Source organism: Solanum pennellii, chromosome 5 (genome assembly GCF_001406875.1).
Source record: "Solanum pennellii chromosome 5, SPENNV200".
NCBI classification, from domain to species: domain Eukaryota; kingdom Viridiplantae; phylum Streptophyta; class Magnoliopsida; order Solanales; family Solanaceae; genus Solanum; species Solanum pennellii.
The window spans coordinates 38399382-38418303 of NC_028641.1; the positions used below are offsets into that span (position 1 = coordinate 38399382).

Here is an 18922-nt window from a genome sequence, read left to right on the forward strand (position 1 = left end):
TAAGGGAACTAAGTATTCCCTAAGAGATGTTTTTAAGACTCAAGTTTCAAGTTAAGTAAAAAGTAAAGCGTTTGAGTTTATTTCTCAATAGTTATAAGGGAACTAAATATTTCCTAAGAATTCATAAATGTTTTCACATTTCAACAAGAAAAGGAACATCGATTCCAAGAGAGCTTTAAAGCTAAGTGTTGAGTAATTATCTTAATCCAAAGAAAGAAATTGTTTCAAAAACATATGAGCTAAGTATATTATTGGGAGTAGTATTGATCATCGATATGGGAATGCGAGTTTATAATAACTGAAGTATCCATAAGCCATGTAATCATCATGGGTATTAATGTGTCATACTTTTTGGACGATCACATAAGTTAAGCTAGTGGATCCACTAAGTTAAGTAGTTCTATGTGACGACAAAGTATATGACAGTTCTGACAGCACGGGCAAGACGTTGTATCACCACTTAGGCTCAGGCTCATAGTGGTGGTTGTCGGTTAAAGAATCTCTCACAGAAACTATATTACTTTATCTTGGAAGTAAAGTTGAGTTTGTTATTGCATCTCTTTAACGAACTAAGTTGGTTACACTGTTTTACAAGCTCTTTATATATATATATATATATATATATATATATATATAGCATGTGTCTTTATTGCTTTATATTAAGTTTAGTATTTCATGAGTTGAGCAAAGACAAGATAAGTTTTCTTCTTCTTATTATCAAGCTTAAGTTATCGTTTAGCATTCCAACTGGCATATTCGTACATTCAATGTACTGATACCAGTTAGCCTGCATCATTTCATAATGCAGACTTAGGTAATAAGGATGAACATCTAGTGCCCTATTGGTCCAATTTGAGCACTCAGAGTCAGTGGTGATCCTCCTTTTATTCCGGAGGACTCTTTTATTGTTTTCCATGTTTTTATTTATAAAATGTTGTGGGGTTTGTCCCAACATTCAACTTATTATTATATAGTCTTCATAGATTGATAGTCAGTCATCTTGTTCAGTTTGAATCTCCCTTATCTTGCATTTTAGATGTTCTGATTTTTAACTTAAGTGTCATTTTGGCCAAGACATTTATTTAAGTTGTTTTATGAGAATGTTTCTTGCTTTATGATTAAGTTGAGTCTTCTGCTAATTTAAGTAAGTCGGGCCAAGGGATCGCTCAAGACCAATAATGGTCATTGGGTGCCAACAATGTCCAAGGGTATAGGTTTGGGGTGTGACAAACTTGGTATCAGAGTAAAGAGTTCAAGAGTGATAGGTAGTCTATGAAGCCGTGTTTTTAGAGTCTTAGTCATTGGTGTGAAGCGCGTCACATCTATGATTAGGAGGCTACAACAGTTTGAAATTTCTCACTTCTTTCATATTCCTTTTTGTTTGTGAGATTTTATCTTTAAAATCTCTCTCTAATTCATGGTTTCGCGTGTTTTAGATAACAATGCCTCCATAAAGAGCTGTAAGAGGTCGTCCATCTAGGAGGAACATTGAACCTCAGGAACAAGAGTTACTCAATGCACCCGAAGTGTAACCTCAAAGGGAAGTTACCAATGCTGAGTTCTATAATGCTCTCTGGATGTTAAGCTAAGCGGTGACTAACCAAGTCGGGAAACAGATAGGATATCGATAAGAAGAGGCTCACAGTTTGAGGATTCACAAATTTCTGAGAATGAATCCTCCCAGTTTCATCGGTTCGAGCACTATTTAGGATCCGGAAAACTATATGGATGATTTGAAAAAGGTTTTAGATGTGATGGATGTCAGTGATGCTTAAAGAGTCGAGCTAGATGCATACCAACTTAAGAATGTGGCTAGGATTTGGTTCGACAACTTGAAGGAGGGCATAGATGAGGTGCACCACATCCGAGTTGGGCTTGTTTCAAAGAGGCTTTCTTGGGGCGTGTCTTTCCCCGAGAGCTGAAAGAAGCAAAGGTGCGAGAGTGCGATAATCTAAAATAGGACTCTTTGAGTGTGTATGAGTATGGGTTAAAGTTCAACCAATTGTCTCTCTATGATTCTGAGATGGTTAAGGATATGAGGAGCAGAATGAGTTTGCTTGTCGCTGGCTTGGGTCGTGCATCTAGCAAAGAGGGCAGAGCTGCAACGCTAATCAGTGACATGGATATATCCGATTGATGATTTACGTGCAACAAGTTGAAGAGGAGAAGTTAAGGGACACAGAGGAGTTTAGGAACAAGAAAGCCAAGACTGGAATGAGTCTAGGCAACAGAAAGGTGGTTCGAGTCATCCACGATTTCAGAAACAAAAGGGGCATGAACCATCATCTTCTAGTGCTCCTGCGCCTAGAAACAGAGTTGAATATAATGTCCAGAATTCGCAGAACTTCAAGGCTAGACCATCCAGTCCAAAGGCAGTGTGGCAGAAGGAGGTAATTTGGCTCCTACATGTTGTAAGTGTTGTAGGACCCATGCCAGTAAGTTTTATGATGGCCAGTCAGGTTGCTTCAAGTGCAATCAATAGGCTCACCTCATTAAAGAGTGTCCTAAGAATAAGCAAGGTTGTGTAATTCCGGGCAACAGAGCCCAATCTTCATCAGTTGCTCCACCAGACAGTCCTGCGCCTAGAGGATCCACTTCTGGTACTGACGGAGGGGAAAATCACCTTATGCAATCACTAGCCTCCAAAAGCAAGATAACTCACCAAATATTGTCACGGGTATAATCAAAGTCTACTTTTGATGTTTATGCTTTGTTAGACCAAGGAACAAGTTTATCTTTGTAACTACGTATATTGCAAATCAGTTTGAGATTCATCCTGAGAAACTTTGTGAACCTTTATGTGTTTCTACTCCTGTTGGAGAGTCTATTCTAGCTCAAAGAGTCTATCGTGATTGACCTATTTCTATCAATCACAAGAGCACCATGGCTGATCTAGTAGAATTAGACATGGTAGATTTTGATGACATTCTAGGTATGGACTGGATTTATGCCTGTTATGCATCAATAGGTTGTAGAACTCGAGGTGTCAAGTTCCAAATTCCTAATGAGTCAGTCATAAAGTGGAGTACTAGTTCAGTAGTGCCTAAGGGTCGTTTCATTTCATACCTTAATGCGAGAAAGTTAGTTTCGAAAGGGTTGTATCTATCACTTAGTCCAAGTTAATGACTCAAGTGCTGACGTACCACCTCTTCAGTCAGTTCCTAAAGTAAAAGACTTTCCAGAAGTTTTTCGAATTGATCTACCCGGAGTCCCTCCTGAGAGATAAATAGAATTTGGTATAGAAGTCATCACAGATACTCATTCTATCTCTATTCCGCCATATACAATGGCACCATCAAAGTTAATAGAGTTGAAAGAACTATTCAAAGATCTGTTGGATAAGGGCTTTATTTGACAAATTGTCTCACCTTGGGACTCTCCGGTCTTGCTTGTGAGAAAGAAGAATGGTTCCCATAGGATGTATATAGATTAGCACCAATTGAATAAGGATATTATCAAGAATAAGTATCCTCTACCAAGGATAGATGATATTTCTACCAGCTTCATGGTGTTTCCTACTTCTCGAAAATTGATCTCAGTTCAGGCTACCATAAGTTGAAAGTTAGGGAACATGATATTCCAAAGAAAACTTTTAGAACCAGATATGGGCATTATGAGTGTTTGGTCTTGTCCTTTGGTTTAACCAATGCGCCTACAACATTCATAGATCTTATGAATAGAGTCTTCAAACCTTATTTAGATATGTTTGTTATCGTCTTCATGATGACATACTAATCTATTCAAGGAATGAAGAAGATCATGCTAGTTACCTCAGGATAGTTCTTCAGACTTTTAAAGATAAGGAGTTATATGCCAAGTTATCCATGTATGAGTTTTGGATTAAGCATGTGGCATTATTTTGCCACATAGTTTAGTGATGGGATTAGCGTTGATACCCAAAAGATAGAAGCAGTTCAGAGTTGGCCTAGACCTACATCTCCAACAGATATAAGGAGTTTCTTGGGTTTGGATGACTACTACAGAGGATTTTTTGAGGGTTTTTATCTATCTCATCTCCTTTGACCAAGATAACTCAGAATACTTTCAACGGTGTGAAGCTTGTGAGAAAAACATTCAGGAGTTGAAAATAGGTGGACTACTGCTCCAGTTTTGACCTTACCTGAGGGTACTCAAGATTTTTTGGTGTATTGTGATGCATATAGAGTTAGCTTGGGCTGTGTGTTAATGAAAAATAGCAAAGTTATAGCTTATGTCTCTAGATAGTTGAAGGTTCATGAGAATAATTACCCTACTCATGATTTGGAGTTGGTTGCTTTGGTATTCGCCTTGAAGATATGGCATCATAACTAGTACGACGTTCATGTTGATATATTCACTGATCATAAGAGCCTAAAATATGTGTTCACCTAGAAGGAGCTCATTCTCAGACAAATGAGATGGTTAGAACTACTCAAGGATTATCACATGAGTATTTTTTACTATCCAGGTAAGGAAAATGTGGGTGCTGATGCTTTAAGTAGGTTATCCATGGGGAGTACCTCCCATGTTGAGGAAGAAAAGAGGGTGTTAGCCAATGATGTGCACAAACTTTCATGCTTGGGAGTCAGACTTATGGATTCCACAGAAGGAGGAATAGTGGTGGCTAATGGGGCTGAATCATCACTAGTGTTAGAGGTGAAAGAAAAGAAAGGCCAAGACCCCATTTTTATTGATTTGAAGGTGAATGTTCATAAGAAAAGAGTATTGACTTTTGAACAAGGGGGAGATGGTGTGCTGATAGCATAATTCAATTTGGGTGATTGTCGATAAAATGACAAAATTAGCCCACTTCTTTTCGGTAAAGACCACTCAAGCGGTAGAAGATTATTCAAAGTCGTACATTCAAGAAGTGGTAATACTTCATGGAGTTCCAGTTTCAATTATTTCAATAGTCCTCTACAACAAAGTAAAACACCTGTTGTGTTTAAAAACCACAAACAACATTTAACAGAACTGAATGATTAAAAGTAAAAATAAAATTGTCAAGAAGATAAAAAGGAAAAAAAGATAGCATAAACTCCAATATATGTTTTCCATCACAGGTTGTTCATATCATCCCAGACAAAACATTCTACTTGAGAACTACCAAGAAACTATTGAGGATGTGGGCTCTTTGGATGGCTGAGCATGGTGATGGAAAACAATGCATGGAACTGGACCAATCTGAAGGTTATCATCCTTATGATCAGAATGGACTCTTTGATTTTCCTCTCCTTCGTTCATGATCACAAAGTCTGTTGAAAATTCACTGTAACTATTATGCATCAAAGATAGAGCACCAAAAAATATTTACTTGATAATGATGTATTTCATCCAGCCACAGAAAAGAGAAGTAGTTTAATGGACAATAACATGTTATTCGAGATATTTATACAGATGAGGGGAGTAGCTGAAAAGGTTTTGGAAAAGGGATAATTTAAGTAATGAAACTTCATGACCGTTGCAGAAGAGAAGTCGAGTAGCAACTACAGGACTGTTACAACGATTGGGAGGGACATTGAACGCTTGTATACGTTTCAAAATAAAATTTATAATAAATTCATAATTTAACTAATATTTTTAATAAATTAATATATTAATAATACTGTTGGGTTAAAAACAGTGAATCAACTATGGGGTTAGGAGGTTCCTGCTTATAATAATAGATGATATGATATGATGATGACGATATGATATGATGAGTGACTAAGAACCTTTGTTTTGAGGTTGTAGCCATGAGAAATTGTTGAACATCGATTTCTATGGATTAATTTTGTTATCATAAAATTACTCTTTTATTCTTGTTAGTATTTCATGATTGACCATCAATTAGATACATTCATTGTCTATTCTTGAACTCGAGAGATGAATAGGTAGATAGACCAAAGAATACAGGAAGTATGATCTTCTTGCATACCACTTGTTTATATTCATGTTTAAGATTAACAACCCAATTAACACCGTGATTGGTTTAGAGATAGGATGAAAAATAAATGCTCCACAGTTTAATTTGCGTATCCTCACTCATAGATGTAACTACGTATTCAGCTAAGGTCGGTGATTAGAGATCGAGAGATAATATCATAATATCGACCCTATAAATAAGTAATTCGATGAATGTAAGTAATCATGAAAAATATGTGTATATGAATTCCTAACATGTTGCAGCCGTAGAGCTATCCCTATATAGTTTAAATACCCAAATTGAAGGTATCCATTCTTAGTTAATTTTGAGCTTTCATTTTTTTGCAATTGTAGTATAGAAAGAAAAGATGAGTTTCATGAAAACATGTCTTCAATTTATGGATTTAGTTGAATTGAATATAATATGATCATAATTCATTTGGGTTTGACAAACATATCTTGAAAGAGACATTACAATATTTTTGCAACCACGTACACTTGTGTATGCAACAAATTTTAAAGGAGATAGAAAATAAATTGCAATCACAAAAATATGAACAAACATGATTATTTTATTGATAAATCAATATGGGTACTTATCTGTTCCTCCATTGATTCTTATCTCATAAGATTTTTCACGATTCAAGGGTCGTAGTGGCGCATTTCTCGAACTAGAATGATTTAAATTTTATCGCTTTACATAACCAATTCTCATTTACATAGCGTTCAATATTTTGGATTTTGGAGAAATTGAGGGTTGGGGGCATTGAGATGGCATGCTATGTGGTGTCCATATTTCGAAAAATGCCAGTGTCACGTTTTAGTGGACATCCACCTTTATGATCCACTTCAGTAACACAAGATTAGTTTTGTACGAAAAGTATATGAAAGAGTAAAATTGATCCTTTTTGCGTGATAGGATATAAAATTTGGATTTAGTTTTCCTTAATTAATTTCTAAGTTTTAAGACGTTTTGCTAAGTTTAATTGTGTTATGAAAAATATTGCAAACATATAGGATATTTAAAAGGAACCTTGTGGGACTAGACAACTCTCTTCACTTTTAGGGAGAACAATTCATCACAGGCTTATACTTGTGAGGTATCAGCCTACATGCATACTTCAATGCTGCCATGAAGTCATCCTCTTGCAATTTTCTGGAGTCAAACACCTCACCATCAGTAGTGCCTTGACTATCTTTTTGTTCCTGGGTGCAGAGAATAGTGATGCTTCAGATTTCTAATTGAAAATATTGTACAAGGAAGTTGCATCACATGACAAACATAAATAATTATCTGAACATTACTATTAAGTTAAGATGGAAAGAGAGCACAGGAGTTCATGTTGTTCATCTTGTATTTCAAACATACTTAGAACAAAACTTTGACCATCTTTGTAAGAAAACAAAGTTTAAGAACATTTTCACGACTAGACTAAAAAATTAAAATAGTAGCGAAACTAGAATCAGAAACTAAAAAAATATACGAAATATTTTTCTTAAAGAATAATTGCTGTTAATATGTGTCTAAAGAATCTTACTGATTCCAACAAACTTTGCAGAAACACGAAGTTACCAAGTTTAAAGAACCAGTAAAGAACAAAAGAATAGAAGAACTGAAATTAATTCACAAATCTAACATTTGTAAAACACGTACCAGAATCTGGAAAATTTTTAATAGGAAAAAGATCAAGTCCACTGAACTCACAGTGTCCCCTTAAGGAAATTATTCCCCTCTAGTATCCGAGATTTGATTTGGAATATGACCTCCCAGGGTAAAATGATCTCAATAACCAGAGTATAGATACCAAAAACTCCGGTGTCAGCGAACCACTCAACGACAGTAAAGTACACTTAGAATACTAGATTTAGTAGTTGAAGAAGAATTCCATGAATTCTATTTAAAATGAGACGAATTCCCTCAATTTATAGAAAACAAAGGGTAGTGCGAAAAGGTTCTTATTGTGCCTTACACGAAAGGTCACAAACCTTTGGAAAAGTCACAATCTTTCAGAAAGGTCGTCACCTTTCATAAAAGTCATAACTTTCCATAAAAGTCACAAATTTTCATAAAAGTCGCAACTTTTCATAAAAGTCACAACTTTTCCTAAAGTCGCAACATTTCATAAAAGTCACAGTTCTTCATAAAAGTCGTAACTCTTTATTTTCCATTCACACCTTTTTGAAACCCAACAATCCCCCGCATGAATGGGGAATGACTCGAATACTGAGAAACGGACAAGTATGTGTACTTTACAAGCAAGAATTAATTGCATCTGGATTAGTTGGTTTCCCCTTCGACTTTCCGTAGTGAACATATGTCGGATATACTCAGTCAATCGGTAGATGTTGTATCTTTGAACCGTCGAACGTTGGTGTATACCTAGACAACCATATGTCACACAATTAACCCTTTACTATTTATGGTTCTTACGGTTGTGTTCGTTTTAGCCATGAACACCTCCTAGTTTCATTAGTATATAGAGAGATGGACTTTTGACAATCATCTTCTTTGAAGCGGCTTACACTTCACACTCACATAGGTGATTCCTAACCGTCTTATCGCGTAGATACACTATTTGGTAAACTTTGCCAAACTTAACAAATCATTAAAACCATTAAGCTTTATTAACTCATTAACAAGCCTTAATGTTGTATCCTTGTCCCTGAGCATTGTATTAATCAGGAGAATGGATTGAGTTTGTTGAGAATGTCGAACCGTCATTCACAACTTTGTTTTCTCCTTGAATTTAGCTCTTGGGATGTCCAGTCTGCTAGACAGAGTTACCGCCATAATGACATGTCCTAAGCCGTAAATTCATTCTCTTAGATGATCTTTTAACTTCCTCTCTAGTTAGGCCTTTTTGTAAGTTGATCCGACACATTATCCTTTGACTTTACATAGTCAATTTTGATAATTCCACTAGAGAGTAGTTTTCTCACGGTATTATGTCTATATCGTATATGACGAGACTTTCCGTTATACGTCATGCTCCATGCCCTACCTATTGCATCTTGACTGTGAAAGTGTATGCATACTAATGCAAATGGGTTGGGCCAAAATAGAATATCTATCAAGAAATTATGGAGTCTTTCAACTTATTCACCGACCTTATCTAGAGCACCTAGCTCAAAGATCATTGTAAAGCTAGCGATAAATGTCTCTTTTGAAATATTTCTAAGAGACTGCTCCTCTACCAATAGTTAATACATATCCACTCGTGAATTTTACTTCATTCGTCCGATGATTCAATTTGCATCACTATATCTTTCAATATTGTTGGATATTGTTATAATGCAAGACATAGTTTTAAGTATTATTTTAAATACTCCAAAACTCTATTTATTGTCATCTGATGAATTTATTTGGAATCACTTGTGAACCGACTTAGTTTAAAATAGCAAATGCTATATGTGATCGCACAGACTATATGATATACATCATGCTTCCCAAAACTCTAGCACAATCCAATTGTGAGTCACTTTTATATTCACTCTTTTGAAATGCAAAGCTCACATTTATTGGAGACTTGAAAATATTGACATCCAAATATTTGAACTAGTTAAGTAACTTTTCAATGCAATAAGACCGTGAAAATGCTAAATATTATGGAGTTCTACGAATTGTTATATCTAAGATCGCATTAGCAACTCCAATAATTTTCATTCCACTTGCTTTATAGCATACATTTAGTAGCACTTATGTCATTAGTGTCTTTATTGATGATCAACATATCACCAATATACAAACAAACAATGACCTTATGATTTTTATGTGAACACATTTATCACTTCCATCATTCTTCAATCCATTTGCCAACATGGTTTGATCAAATTGTGTCATTGTTTGGGTGCTTCAATAATGTGACTTAACAAGTTCGCACACGTTCTTTTATTTACCAAGAACCACAAAACCATCGAGTTGTTCCATGTAAATTTCTTCCTCCAATTCTACATTCAAGAAAGTTCTTTTCACATTCATTTGATTAATTTGGAGGTCATATACCACACTAATAATTTTTGCATCCAAATGGATGTAATTCTAATTACTAACGAGTATATCTATATTGACAAGATCAAAACCTTGGTTTTGTTTTTGTCGAAAGCCTTTGACAAAAAGTCTTGCTTTATATTTTTCAACATATCCATCAACTGTTATTTTCCGTTTAAAGATTCACTTTGAACCCAAAGGTTTATTTTCTTATAGAAGACGAATTAGCTTCCAATATTGTTTATTGACACCATCTTTCCAAAGAATGAGTCTCTAGAAGACACAGGAAATGTTACAAAATCATATTCGAAGGAAGTAAATGTCCTTTAAAATTTACTAAGCCTCTGAATCTCTTTATTAAGTACATTATCCTTTTCATTTCCTAGGCCTTTTAGACCCTTCTCTAGACTACTCAAGTCTAATTTTACAGTTCACAGTCATAGGTCCTATTTTAATTCTTTTAGGAATAGGAACTTGGACTTTGACTAGATACTCCCACACTTTGAAATATTTCAAGTTGGATTTCCTTCCTTTCCATTTCTCATATGGAAAAGATTGTATTTTGATCAAACAAAATCTCTTTCTTTTTAAAAAGACAAAACTTTTTGTTGTTCCCTGTTGCAGTAAGGATAGTTCCTCCACACAAGTTTTGTGTAAACTCGAACTTATAAATAATGCATCCATTATTTCTTTCAACATTCGGTTTTTCATTAGATTGAGGTGAACATGACAGTAGTTTGATGGATATTCCACTCTCCAAACATATTTCTGCACAATGAGATTTATACTCTCCATTCTTATCACTTCTTATATTTTTTTCACACTGATTCTCAACTTTGATATAACATTGTCTAGACATTTCTATTGCTTCATCCTTACTATTCAACAAATAGACAGTCATTTCTAATGCAATTCTCAATAAAAGTAACAAATACTTTTTCCCACCATGAGATGGTGTTATCTTCATGTCATAAATGTCAGTGTAAATCAATTCTGAGGGATTAGAATTCCTTGAAACAGATTTATAAGAATGCTCAACATACTTAGATGCCACAAAAACTTGACATTTTTATTTATTGCACCCAAAGTTAGGCAAAACTTCTAAGTTGATCAATTTTTCTTATAAGGTTTTGTAATTGACATGCCCCAAGTGTTCATGTCACAAACATTGACTCAAGCAAGTAAGAACAAACAAAAAACATTAAGTTTGAAAAGCTCTTCACGAGGTAGCTTTTTCCTCACTAATATTTTGTTCCTATTTCTTACAATTTTGTGTGATACAAACATTGTTTAGATTGTCAAATGTCCTTTTCAGAAGGACATTTCCATAACTTTCAATATGATTGTTATAGAACTACCCATGAACAAAGTTTCATGGGGTTCAATAAAGGCAATATAGTCCAAATGTTATTTTTACAAAAGCATAACAAATGACTATTCACCAATATTCATGTCTATGCAAATACTTTTATTATAATAGTCATATCTTTTTATGAAAAATCACAACATTTAAGTGATATTTTCTTCCCATAAAAGAACACAATTATTTTGAACAAGTATATATATAATTTAGATGTTTCATACTAGTCACACTATATGCTAGTAATAGAGAGACTCAACAACCACAATACCAGATATACTCCAAAAATTTTGTGGGTATAACATAATACAAAAGTATCATTGAATTTCATATCTTTTGCTCCAAAGTTAAAGTAGACACGAAGTCTAATCATAAGAAAATAACCCCCTCGTTTCAAATGTGATCTCCAAAATATTTTTCAAGTATTTGAAAATAGTTTTTCCACATATCTTAATGTTGGAAACATTATTCTACGAAAGAATTATAGTGCTGCAATTCTTTTTGACAATGTTTTCACAATGTCCAAGTTCATTCAATAGAGACACAAAATCACAAATTCTAAGTCACTTGTATTTTTCCTCTATCATATATAGACATACCATTTAGTATTTTAAATACTAACAATAAGGACAAAAAAAATTGTACAATTATTTCTATATTACATTGAAGTTTATAGAAAATCAAAATTACAACACTGACTTATTATGCGAAGTTTTCATATTCTTCAAACCAATTGCATAGTCCAATTTATCCAGAGTATAAAACCACAAAAGTTTCTAGTCTACAAAAATCAGACACACTAACATTTCTCATGGAATACAAAACTACAAAAGTCTTTTTTTTCTCCAAACAGAATAACACATATTCTTTATCACATAGAAATGTTTTTCTTATCAAATAGTCTTCCAACTATAACAGTTCGACATACTATTTTATCAAACAAAAATATGCATCTCTCATTTTTGCAAACTAAAGAATTTAAAGCAACAATATTTGCGAAGTAAAATTCATTCCACAACATATGGTTTGCAAATATTTTTCAAAAGATACACATAATAAAAAAAAATAAAAAATCAAAGATGGTTACTCTTAGAAACTATTTTCCTCCTTAGATAATTTATAAAGAAGGTTACCTGGTAATCTTTAAACGGAATACCATAAATTTTTTTTGTTACATTCTCCCTTCGACTTTGCTAAACAAAGAAACAAATTATGGAGAAGTAATGCATTTATCTTCTACTTCTATGATCAGATTCTCTCAATCAGTAGAATACAAAAAATACTAACAGTATATTAATTTCCTTAAGATTGTTGTTTATCTTGTATTTCAAACATACTTCGAACAAAACTTTGAACATCTTTGTAAGAAAACAAAGTTTAAGAACATTTTCACAACTAGAAAATTAAACTAGTAGCGAAACTAGAATCATAAACTAAAAAATATACGAAATATTTTTCTTAAAGAATAATTGTTGTTAATTTGTGTCTAAAAAATCTTACTGATTCCAACAAAGTTTGCAGAAACACGATGTTACCAAGTTTAAAGAACCAGCGAAGAACAAAAGAATAGAAGAACTGAAAATAATTCACAAATCTAACATTTGTAAAACACGTACCAGAATCTGGAAAATATTTAATAGGAAAAGGATCAAGTCCACTGAACTCACAGTGTCCCCTTAAGGAAATTATTCCCCTCTAGTATCGGAAGTTTGATTTGGAATATGACCTCCCAGGGTAAAATAATCTCAATAACCAGAGTATAGATACTAAAAACTCCGGTGTCAGCGAACCACTCAACGACAGTAAAGTACACTTAGAATACTAGATTTAGTAGTTGAAGAAGAAGTCCATGAATTCTATTTAAAATGAGAGGAAATCCCTCAATTTATAGAAAACAAAGGGTAGTGCGAAAAGGTTCTTATTATGCCTTACACGAAAGGTCACAAACCTTTGGAAAAGTCATAATCTTTCAGAAAGGTCGTCACCTTTCATAAAAGTCACAACTTTCCATAAAAGTCACAACTTTTCATAAAAGTCGCAACTTTTTATAAAAGTCACAACTTTTCGTAAAATTCGCAACATTTCATAAAAGTCACAACTCTTCATAAAAGTCGCAACTCTTCATTTTCCATTCACACCTTTTTAAAACCCAACAGTTCATTAGTTATACAAGACAACTTGATCCACTGTCAGCTTGAATGCAAAGTTTTACATCTGCTGGAGTTCTGTCTCATGCTTAATGTGCATGCTAGAAGGATCATGCATATGGTATGACTCGATAGGAATTATCATATCATCAATCGATCCCTTCTTCCAGGAGTGGAAGCTTCTGCGACTATTGTTGGTTTCAATCCTGAACCTCATGACCATTTTGAGCAATATGGATTTTTGAGCACTCACTGCAGCCAAAAAGCAGTACTTAGTTGACTACGAAATGGCACTGGAAAATTGACGCTACTTAGATACAATTGGTCACACAAGCAGTTATTGATGTTTTCAGATACATCCAGCCTCTACTTTAAAAAACATACATACAAATACAATTGATCACACATGCATATAACTAAATATTTTAACTGCATAATTTCAGTTAGAATAAACAAAAATCTCACTGCATTTCACATAAACACATCACTAATAGTTATATAACTAGCGGTACAAGAAAAACTTCATAATTAAATATCACTCGATTGAGATCATCTAATTTCACTTCATCATCACCTTGGCATGGTCCTTTTGGATCTTGAACATGCCACACATAATTAGGGTTAACAGCTCGTCGACTGTCAGTTTGAATGCAAAGTCCTACAACTGTTGAAATTTAGTTTCATGCTTAATGCGCGTGCCAAAAGGATCATACATATGGAATGGCTCGATAGGAATTACCATATCATCAATCGATCCCTTCTTCCAGGAGTGGAAGATTCTGAGACTATTGTTGGTTTCAATCCTGAATCTTATGACCATTTTGAACAATATGGATTTGTGAGCATTCACTTCAGGCAAAAATTATAACTTAGTTGACCAAGAAATGGAACTGGAAAATCAACACTATTTAGATACAGTTGGTCACACGAACAGTTAATGATGTTTCATATATGTCCAACTTCTACTTTCAAAACACATACAAACAAATACTGTTGATCATACACACAGATACAATTTAATACTGTAACTGCATGATTTCAGTTAGCATTAACAACAATCTTACTGCATTTTACAAAAACACAGTGCTAATAGTTATACAACTAGTGCTACAAGATAAACCTTAGAATTCAATATCCCTTTATTGAGATCATCTACTTTCACTTCATCATCACCTTCCCGTGGTCCTTTTGGATCTTGAACGTGCCACATATAATTAGGGGGAAACAACTCATCCACTCTTAGCTTGGATACAAAGTTCTACGACTGCTAGAATTTTGTTTCATGCTTAATGAGCGTGCCAAAAGGATCATACATATGGAATGACTCGATAGGAATTACCAAACAATCAATCGATCCCTTCTTCCAGCAGTGGAAGCTTCTGTGACTATTGTTGGTTGCAATTCTGACCATTTGAGCAAAACAGATTTGTGAGCATTCACTGCTGGCAAAAAATAGTAATTTAGTTGACAAAGAAACGACAATGAAAAATCGACACTACTCTGGTACAATTTTCACATACATCCAACTTCTGATTTCAAAACACATACATACACAGACAGTAATCCAGCTTCAGCTTTGAAAACACATACATGCATGTACAGTTGATTACACATACAAAGACAAACACAAGCAGTGCGACTTATATACGTATCTGGCCATTTTAGTTAGTATTAACAAAAATCTCACGGTATTTTACTAAACACAGACGCTAATAGTACTAAGTTAACATCAGTATATTCCTCTACGCGAATTTTGACATTAAAATTATTGAACATATTGAAGGAACTTGACAAGCTGGTTCTGTGATAGTGTAATGCTTTCGCCTTTCAGATAAACCAAGGATCCCAGCAACATAAACGTTTGTTCAAGCGATCATTCTGAGTAAAACTTCAAGTTCACTTACATGATGAGGATAAAGATCCTTTGAAGATATCAACAAAGATAGATGTTATGCAGAGGAAGAAAATTCTCCGTCATCTTGACCAGTTGAGCAAAATGTTAAAACCTTATATGGAAGCAATCAAATAGAGGACTGAAGCTTTTATCATCTGAGAAATGCTTGGAAATTGACCAAGAAAATCTGAACCTGCACACCTACTTGGCCTAACACAACTGCTCGAGTACATCTGAGACAAAAAGATCTCTAATAAGTTAGTAGTGTAGATAATGAGGTGTTACAACACATTTAAATCAATGGAGAAAAGATAAAGAGAATCAAATTTCTCAAAAGATATAAAACATGCTTTTTCAACTGTTACTGTGCTAGCAATACTGAAATCTTTCTCATTACAATACATGAACAATTGCACACAATTGTACAATACATAATTCTTTCCTCTTAAGCTAACGAAAGAGCTGCTCAAATACATTTTGTACAGTGCCTTCACTCACTAAGCAAAAGAGTTGATAGAAACCTATAATGGATTCTAATCACCTGCAAGACACAACATCAAGGTCGATAATAAGATCTAACTGTAATCACACTGTCGTAAATCTTGGTAGTTTTAAGATAGGCTATTAGAATACAATCATACAAAAGATATTATATAGAAGCTTAAAAGTTGTAAGATTTAATTGGGAAAGAGAAAAATGGCATAAAGATAATTACCATAGAAGAGCCAACAAATATAAAGTTTCTGCTCCCACCATAACGTATTTTACCAACCACCAGATTCGCGCCAAATCACGAAGCGCATGTACCCGTGCTATCTTCAAAAGTATTTGAAGCATGGATAGTGCTACCATCGACTTATATTATTCCTTCAATATTAGGATTCAGACGGGTAGAAGTAGAGCCAGTGACACCAACCCAAACTTATCACCAATGCTCAAATTTGGACCAACAAAATTCCTCTCCAATTCCAAATTCATTTGTCTAACTTAAACCCAAAAATTTCACTTTCAAGTTCAGCTCAATTCCAAATTCTAACCCTACCCCTGAATCCGGTTTGATCCTAAATCATTTCCATCTCCTTCCATGAATAGAAGAGGAGGGAAATCATAATGTAAACAGTGTTTAACTCACGCATCCATGACTTTCTCAGTAATACTAACGAGGAACAATCTGCATTGGTGTCTTAATCTTCTTCAAGTAAATTTAGCAAAACTCGAGTGAAAAGTTCTAATTTTTCTTATAGAAATGTTGGTTCTAAAGTGGTTAAAAGTAGGAATTCGAGAAAGAAACTTGGTTCAGATGAGATTATTTGTATAAACAAAGAGTCAAATTTTGAGGCTTTAGTTGCGTTAATGGCTGGATTTTTGTCCGACTCGTTAAAGGATGAAGATATTGAAGTTGGGGTTGTTAGTGTAGTTGGCAGGATAGATCAGTATAACAATATTTTTATTAGAAATCACATCATTACGAAACGGCATGAAAATTTGTCGATTTGGCTGACAAAGGATAGATTTGTTAAGTTATACCTGAACGATGTAGTGTGTTATTAGATTGTGCATATACTAATTGTTATCATACGGATATGTTAATTTTGCGATGGTGTGGGCAATTAAGTACAGGATTCCAATAAGGCCAAGTAAGGGAAGAGTGATTGTTATCGGGGCAGGTCATGTTGGGCTGGTGGTTGCAAAGCAACTAATGTTATTGGGGTTTGAGGTAATTGTTGTGGAGGGACGAAAGCGTCCAGGTGGAAGGCTGTACACAAAAAAGATGGAAGGAGGGAATAAAGTAGCAGTTGTTGACTTAGGAGGGAGTGCTTTGACAAGTACATTCGGGAATCCACTTGGTTTGTTGGCTCGACAATTGTCATATACACTTTATATGTCAATAGACCAATGTCCACTCTATCGTGTTGACGGAAAACCCGTAGACGAGTATTTGGATAAAAAAGTGGAGGCTGATTATAATGAACTTTTGGACAAGGCAATCAAGGTCTGGCAAAACTCTCTGGAGATAAATTTTGCCTAACCTTGCTTGCCTTGTCCAACAATTCATTATAAGTCATCTCCATTTTTTTTATCCAAATACTCATCTACGGGATTTCCTTCACTAGTATAGAGTGGACATTGGTCTCTCACCGTATGAAGTGTATACGACAATTGCTAAGCCACAGACCAAGTGGATTCAGCAACTGCTATTTTATTCTCTCCTTCCATTTTTTTCGTATACACCCTTCAACCTGCACGCTTTCGTCCCTCCAATACAATCACCTCAAATCCAAATATCATCAGTTGCCTTGCAGCCGCCAACCCAGCAAGACCTGCCCCGATAACAATCACTCTTCCGTTACTTGGTCTAGTTGGAATGTTGTCCTTAATTGCCAATGCCACCCCAAAATTAACATACCCGTACGATAAGAAGTATTTATATGCAAAATCTAATAACCCAATATATCGCTCAAGTATAATATTAGCAAACATATCCTTTGTGTATCAAATGGTTACATTTTCATGCCATTTCATAATAATGAGATTCCTAATAAAATATAGTTATACTCTTTTATCCCGCCAACTACACTAACAACTCCAGCTTCAATTTTTGCATCCTTTAACGAGTCAGACAGAAATCCAGCCGTTAACGCAACAAAATCCTACGAATTTGACTCTTTTTTATACCAATAATTTCATCTGAAACAAGTTTCTTTCTCGAAGTCCTATTTTTAACCACTTTAGACTCAACATTTCTATGAGCAAAATTAGAACTTTTCACTCGAGTTTTGCTGATTAACCTGACGAAGATGTAGACACCAATGCAGATTGTTCCTCGTTAGTAATATTGAGAAAATAATCGAATACCTGATTTAAGCACTATTTATTTTCTGATCTACCTCCTTTTCTATTCATGGCAAGATATGGAAATGATTCAGGATCAAACCGGATTTAGGGGTAGGGTTAGAATTGGAACTGAACTGAAATTTGAAGTGAAATCTAGAGTTTGAATTTGATAAATGAATTCAGAGCTTAACATGGATTTCTTGAGGGATTTTTTTGCTTTATGTAACAGATTTAGCAATGGAGAAGATGGTGACAGCACTGGAAAAGACGAAAATGGATGATTGGAGAAGATGAATTTGGGTTTTATAAATTGTTTCAAACTTTTTTCTTGGTTCTAACGAAATGAAGATGAAGGGAGAAAGATGGCAATTTTGGTTCTTTAAAATGGAGGAGAAAACGAGGTGAATTGTGAAGAACAAACTGACAAATATATATATATATATATGCATGACATTTAATGTAATTTTGACTTTAGTTGAATTCATCCAAATTATTTTAGTTTAGTTTTTATGACATCCTTTAATTTTCATTCAATCAAGAAAACCTTTTAAATTTATAAAATATGACCAAAAACATCCTTTTATTTATTGTTTCATCCTTCTCTAACATTCTAGTAAATTCAATTTTAGAGTTGATATATTTGAAGTTTTAAATTTTACATTAGGGACTATTTCCCCTTTCTCTATCATAAAATAACAAATAGTAAAATTCTTAAATTTGAGACCATCAAATTTCTAAACTTACTTACTATGATTAACCTAAATATATATCCACTGAATCATTTAAATTAAAACTAGTATATATATATATATATA

At 34.2% G+C, this 18922-nt stretch overlaps 2 pseudogenes; one reads left to right on the forward strand and one right to left on the reverse strand.

Annotated features, from left to right (window-relative positions):
* Nucleotides 1-14974, reverse strand: part of LOC114077173 — a 40390-nt pseudogene extending 25416 nt beyond the window's left edge.
* A 1651-nt stretch (nt 14975-16625) lies between these two features.
* The window catches only part of LOC107019464, a 40239-nt pseudogene continuing 37942 nt past the window's right edge, over nt 16626-18922 (forward strand).